General features: G+C 39.7%; 1 long non-coding RNA gene across 1 annotated transcript; it reads left to right on the forward strand.

Annotated features, from left to right (window-relative positions):
- The first annotated feature begins 3,327 nt into the window (after positions 1-3,327).
- Positions 3,328-7,154, forward strand: LOC109196765 (uncharacterized). Its single transcript, XR_002058139.2, has 5 exons — positions 3,328-3,814; positions 4,539-4,617; positions 5,198-5,355; positions 5,730-5,816; positions 6,199-7,154. It is a non-coding gene; the product is annotated as an uncharacterized LOC109196765 (long non-coding RNA).
- The last annotated feature ends 254 nt before the right edge of the window (positions 7,155-7,408 follow it).

Genomic DNA, 7,408 nt, shown 5'->3' on the forward strand with positions numbered 1-7,408 from the left:
AATTGTAAAGCGCTTTGGGTGCCTAGAAAAGTGCTATATACTTGCAAACCATTATTATCATTATATATATATATATATATATATATATATATATATATATGTATAAAAACACCCATCTCGCCCCTGCGGGCGGTTTATCCTTCAAGCTCGGGTCCTCTACCAGAGGCCTGGGAGCTTGAGGGTCCTGCGCAGTATCTTAGCTGTTCCCAGGACTGCGCTCTTCTGGACAGAGATCTCCGATGTTGTTCCCGGGATCTGCTGGAGCCACTCGCCTAGCTTGGGAGTCACCGCACCTAGTGCTCCGATTACCACGGGGACCACCGTCACCTTCACCCTCCACATCCTCTCGAGCTCTTCTCTGAGCCCTTGGTATTTCTCCAGCTTCTCGTGTTCCTTCTTTCTGATGTTGCTGTCATTCGGAACCGCTACATCGATCACTACGGCCGTCTTCTTCTGTTTGTCTACCACCACTATGTCCGGTTGGTTAGCCACCACCATTTTGTCTGTCTGTATCTGGAAGTCCCACAGGATCTTAGCCCGGTCATTCTCCATCACCCTTGGGGGCATCTCCCATTTTGACCTCGGAACTTCCAGGTTATACTCGGCACAGATGTTCCTTGTCTCATCCTGGACTGTGGTGCTGACACTCACCAGTCCCCGGCCCCCTTCCTTCCGCTTAGCGTACAGCCTCAGGGTGCTGGACTTGGGGTGAAATCCTCCATGCATGGTAAGGAGCTTTCTTGTCTTTATGACACATATATATAGGCATGTATATATATATACATGCCTATATATATTTATATATATATATATATATGTGTGTGTGTGTGTGTGTAAATGGTAAATGAACTGAGTCTTATATAGCGCTTTTCTACTCTCCCGGAGTACTCAAAGCGCTCTATACAACATGCCACATTCACCCAATCACACCCATTCTCACAAGCACTTTCTCTGTACTTAGTGCTTTCTAACTACATTCATACTCCAATGGATGCATTGGAGAGCAACTTGGGGTTAGTATCTTGCCCAAGGATACTTGACATGCAGACTGGAGGAGGAGCCAAGGATCAAACCACCAACCTTCCGATCAGTAGGTGACCTGCTCTGCCTCCTGAGCTACAGCATGTGTGTGTTGTAAATCAGTGAAAGGACTAACTCTGACAAGTGGAACACCCATGCACACATTCACATCTACAATCAATTTTAGGATCACCAAATAACTAAATAACCATTCATTCTTTGCACTGTGGGCCAGAAACTGGAGAAATCGATCCAGGGTCAGGGAAACACACAAACTCTACCACCATGTAGGGTTTCTTTAGTGTCAAAGTCCATCTATAACTGGTGACACTGGTGACAAAAGCTTCCTTATATTGTAAAAGTCTGAGAACACATTGAAAGCTTATGATTGTGTAATTTGAGGAGGAAATCTACAATAAGTGATGCTCTTGCTGCTCCAGTATTGTTAGTCATAACCCAGTTATACTAATATAACCAATGAGAAAGTCAGGTAACTGCCAGAAGAAGTTGAGAATCTTTTGTTGTTGTACTTTTCCAGTCTGACTTAGACTTCTATTTGAAAACTGGCACTCATCTCCTTAATCCTCACTATAATTAGGAGACATTCTTCAGCTAATAGCTTTAAAAACTGCTCAAAGTGTCTGCAAGGCTTTTCTTGCGGAAATCGCATCCTGTCACACTGTGAATGTAAGTGATATTTGAAACCACAAACACAAACGCTGCAGAAAGCAAAGCTTCATTTAAAAGGTTGCTCTCCTCCTCTTCGGTATCTAACTAAGGGGCCTGCTTTTCCTCAGGCAGCTGACAAATTAAGGCCCCGAAATGGCTAAATGGCTTGTTGAAGCAAAAGTCATGAGAAAAAAAGCCAGTTTGCGGATTCAGTTCAATTCAATTCAGTTTTACGTATCTTGTGCTAATTTACAACAACAACAACAATAATAATAATAATAATAATGGACTGGATTTCATATAGCGCTTTTCAAGGCACCCAAAGCGCTTTACAATGCCACTATTCATTCACTCTCACATTCACACACTGGTGGAGGCAAGCTATTGTTGTAGCCACAGCTGCCCTGGGGCAGACTGACAGAGGTGAGGCTGCCATATCACACCATCGGCCCCTCTGGCCAACACCTTCCGGTTGCAGATACGCTTCCCAACCCCCATGGTCAATGTCTAGATGCTGTAAATTGTAAGGTAAAGACACCAGACACTAGAATTCTGGTAATGTGACCGTGAACCATCCCTTAGTTATGTTGCAATAACAGTCTTAGTCTGTTGAGGGGATTCCCAGGATGTTAACCTCACTCATCTTTTTTCACTCTCTGCGTATTTGTATTTTTCAGATCATTTGACGTCCACCAAAGAAAGCAAGCTCATGTGTTGATGTTCCATGCACTTCTGTAGTCTCGTACCCACGGCATTACCTCTTGTTAAGGGAAAAAAATGTGTAAAGCTTGGGTTAACCACAGAGTTTTTTCAAGCATCTAACTAACAACCCTGAATCGAAAAAAGGAACTTGAAGTACAAGAATGCCGTTACCTCGTGGCAACAGCAACTACACAGGGCTTACCTGTAAGTTTTGGCTTTCTAAGTCAGACATAAGTCAGACATGTTGTTTTTCCAACATCTGTGTTGCATATCCTTATCTGTATTGTCCTGAATGGAAGGAATTCAGATAAAGGGAGGATAAAAACAGAAATGAATATGTTGATTACTTACCATGCACCCCACATATATTTGAAAAAAACACTCTTCCACAGTGAAATGTTCTTATTAAGGCTGCTGTAAGAGTGAGCAGGCAGTCAGTTAGGTCGTATGAAAAAAAAATATCACCATTTACACCTTCTGTGTGAATAAGAGGCCACACAACTGAAATAGTATGTGTATTACATTTTAATGACCATTTTCTGTTATAGCTGATCAAAATCATAAAAACAATTCACATGGAATCTGGTATACCAGTGGGAATTTTAGGAATTTGAAATTACCCACACACATTTGTGCTGCTTCTCACACGCTGGCATGAGATAAAGTCTATTTTTATTTGAATTTAAAGGCAAACCTAACATCAATATTTAAAGGCTCCCACAAAGCAACTTCTAAACTTGTTGGAAAACAAATATTTCTTACTGAGACCTTTTGAAATTGTACTCCTTTCCTGAATTTGACTCTTTCTGAGTAGATCTACATGCTTTTTAGTGACATTACCTCTTGCAGTGCAATTAAAATGTTGTCCAAGCTTCGGTGTTTAATTGTCAACACTGCTTCTGTAAGTCTTGTGTGTGTGAAAGAGGAAAAACAGGGTGTGGAGGAAATAAGACTGTAAAAACGATAACTAGTAATTGTTGATTTGAGTAAAGTTTTCAAATTAAACTGACTTAGAAATAAAACTTTCCATTTACAACCTAAAATAGCTTGTCTGCCCAACAAATTTCTTCCATTGTTGTCCTAACTAAGATTTTCTAGCGAGCATAACAAAGATTATCAACTTTTGAGTAGAGTTTTTGAGTCGAGTTGGGAACCGGTGGGAAACCCCGTAGGTGACTGGCACACGTCGTGGTCTGAATAAGTTTGAACTAGACCAAACGAGTCTGAGCAGACTGTGTGATAGTGGTTTGTCGATGTGTTCTGAACTGAAAACCTGCTAAGAAAATTTGAACAAACGTGGCCAAAGTTGGATGAAAATTACAATTTTTTGACCATTACGGATTTTACCTGGTCTGAAGTTGGAGTGTATTATTTGACCATTTTTTGGACAGGTGCGGGAGCTGCCGGCCATTTGCCCTAGCAGGTAAGCTAACGACATCTGTTATTAGGATTTTCTACAAGCGCTAGGCTGCATCCTCCTGAGGACCCAGGAGGGTGGAACGAGTAAAGCACTGAAAAAAAGCCAAACAATAACATATTTAAGTCATCTAAGGGACTTATATATCATGTTTAAGCTAACGAAGGACCGCGCGGGGGGTTGAAAATGATATGCCCGGAGTTCGCTGTTCTCGCTGCTCTAGCGAGCCTTGAATCCCCAGCTAGCTATCGAAGCTGGTGGTAACAGACGTCTCCGAAAACGTAGAAGCATTTTTGCAAAAATGTGTTGTCTTAATAAACTGAGGAGATATTTGAAATTTACACAGCTACATTCTCGCCTGAAAATATCTTAAAAGTTTACTTTGTGACCCAGAAAGAGTAATAAGAGTAATATTAAAACTAAGTGGCTGCCGCCATTGTTTGAAACTAGAATCGGCTGGGCCGCGCTATGAATTCTGGCATAGGGTGGGCCACGAAGGATACACCTGACCCATCCTTCAAAGCTGTGGAAAGTATTGTATTGTTTTGAGAGCCTTTTTGTTGGTGGAGTATTGATTTTATGTACAATTCCACGGGTAGACGCGATCTGTACGGTCCGACTTTGCACATGCGCAGTAAGGATCGGGGAGTCTGATCCGTAACTTTTTTTTCTCGTTTTTTTTCTCTACATTATATTGAAATGTTTCATTATTGCAAACATTTTCTCTCAGGCGGAGAGAGGTCGTGGAGTGTCAGCCTATGGTATCTGAGGTCCAGGAGAGATGACCTGCGCTGTTTTCCTCTGAGGAGGTAAGACTGTCCTAATTTATTTATAATTTAATTATTATTCTAATTGGGCATGATTTATACTTATATTGAAGTAGTACGGTATTTGCTGGGGTAATGCATTGGCCAACTTTATTATCTTGTGCTACCACTCCAGTCAAGGCCCTTGCCAGTGTTATATTGAAATCCTTACCCTGAACATTTCTGCCAGTACAAGAGTCCCCATGCTAAATCGAAATTGTGAAACAGAAAGGCAATCTCATAATTTTGACTTAGCACGTATTTTTTTTCTTTTTGTGCTAGAAATAGGACTTCTATAGTCTGAGATTGTTAGGGAAAGAATACTAAGGCAGGTCACAGAATCTGATTGGTCACAGATTTTGGTGCAACTTAGAACATAATATGTATTTTCATATTGATACTGGGTTTTGTGGGGGGTGTTTCTATTCCTGTGCAAAAGACGTATTCATGAGAGATTTTTGAAGTAGGTTTTGCTTTTGATAACACAGTCAGGCATATAACATGGTGCAGACTGTCCAAGACAGCTACCCAGGAATTTTCTGTGCTGAATAAATGACAATATTTTGGTGAATGTATTGTTTAGATATCTGAAAATTTCATCGGATCACAAGCAAAGACCTCCTGGGGACCTTCAGTGCATCCCTTGACAAATTTGTGCCTGGCCTGCTGAAACTGTACTGGTCTAAGAAGGGAGCTCTTGGTGAGGAGATGGAAGACCTCCTGGATAAACTTGATGAACAGGTGAGTGAAGTGCTCCTTTATCTGACATTTTTAGAAGAGAGTATACTTTTCTCTTAACAGAAACTGAAAAAGATGTTGGCTTCAAACAAAACACATCAGTGGACATGTCAGTAAAAATGAATGTCATGAGTCATTGCTTTGTTCTTATTTGGCAGTATTTTATTTAATTTGTAAAATGAAAGTAAAATTGTTAACATGGTGTTGTTGTTGGGTTTTTTTGGGGGGGGGGGGGGGGGGGGTGTACGTTTTGCGTGTTGCTGGGTCTGACCTGTGCTTTACTTTCATTACTATGAGAGTTCTGATTTTGCATTGTGTATAGTACACCATGTTACTTCACTAATTGAAATTCTTGTTTTCCACTGAATACTCTTTAGACATCCAACACTGTGTCCAACGGGCACTGAGAGGCCTGCCCATTTTCCTCAAGAGAAGATGCAACAGAGGTTTTCCTGAAGTGCTTAGTAAGTACAAAAAAGTAATGCAAGTAAAACTAATTGCTATGAGATGTTTTTAGAGGATGAGTTTATCCAAAATGGAAATGTACACTTTCTCAGTGCAGTCCAGATAATTTTATAGTGGGGATTGCAGTTGTCATAACTCTCACTCCTTTTTTTTCTGCTGAGCAGCAGCTGGGCATTGTTAGTGGTTGTTCCATAGCAGAAAATATTTTTGTACAAAACTCACAAGGTGGCATTAATTAAAAGAAAATAAGCTTTTTCTTCTTAAAACCTCCATGAGTCAAACGACCAGCATGGTATAGAGGTTAAAGTTAAAATCTTTAGAAATTTGTTTTGTCTTTAGTTTTTCTTAGCTTTCAATAATTCATATTTTACTTTTCTTCAGGACACTGACATTTTGGAACCAGTGTTGAACGGTGCATCAGTTGCCATCCTCACTATCCTACAAGATGACGATGCTGATACGTCTGTGCGAGAACATGCAGTCGTGTTGGAAGGGGACATCGTGCTACATAACATTCCCGATCTCTCTACTTCCCTGGCATACCTCTTTGGCCTTCTGTATGCCCTCAACATTGATTATCCAAAGCAGATGAGTTTTACCTTTGAAGCAATTCAGGCCATCTTATTTTGCCCTGGTCGGACAATATGAAGGTGAAGTGGATAAATCATTATTCGAAATGTAAATTTTAGTCAGATGAATCTGTATTGTTGAGAATATATGGTGAAAATTTGTCTTGTAGTATTGTAAAAGATTTGTTATAGTGTTAGTTTCCTCTTCATTGATGGTAACATTTCTAATAACTTTTAACTTCCATAGTTCATCATAGTAAGCCTGTGTAAAATGTTAATGTCTGGGTACATAGGCTATCGTTTGTGGCAGTACCCTATTTAATGTGCAATAGTTATGTTCAGCTTTTACAAGACGGTCAGGGTGTGTGTGCATGAATTATTAAGTTGCTGGACACTTTTCTTTTTTGGTTCTGGACTCTGGAATTTTGACGTCTCTGCTGGGGTGCTCAAAGCACCCAAAAGAAACTGGCAACATGTTTTTGTTTGTTTGTTATTTCTTTTCTTTCTTTCTTTTTGTTTTTTTTTAACAGAAATTCACCCTACTACCCATGACATTCTGAAATGTACTGAAAAGACTGTTGAACAAAATAAATAAGCTTTTAGATAACATTGAATTGTGCTTTGTTTTATTCTATATCTATTTATTAAGTGTTTTTTCAAGTATAATAACAACATACATTTTCCTTTGTTTATATAGGTAAATTTTCAACTCACTGGAGTAAGAATTGTATGATTACTCAACAAGAATATCTGTGTTTGGTGAAGGCAGAAGTACATGGCATTGAAACCAGAATTTCTTCGTTAGACTTACAGGATTATCCTAATTAGGTGAACAAGAAGATCCAAGTTGGCAGAACTTGTAAATCTTAGTTAAGTCAACAACAGTTGGCAAAAGTTGAGAAAACTCAAAAATCTCTTGCATCATGTTGCCTTGAAATTTTACGTTTTCTCAACATTTTCTTTTTTACAGTGACTGGACCACTGCACATCTTTAAAAGGACTTTGGTTATAATGATCACTAA

The sequence above is a fragment of the Oreochromis niloticus genome, linkage group LG23 (assembly GCF_001858045.2).
Source record: "Oreochromis niloticus isolate F11D_XX linkage group LG23, O_niloticus_UMD_NMBU, whole genome shotgun sequence".
Classification (NCBI taxonomy): domain Eukaryota; kingdom Metazoa; phylum Chordata; class Actinopteri; order Cichliformes; family Cichlidae; genus Oreochromis; species Oreochromis niloticus.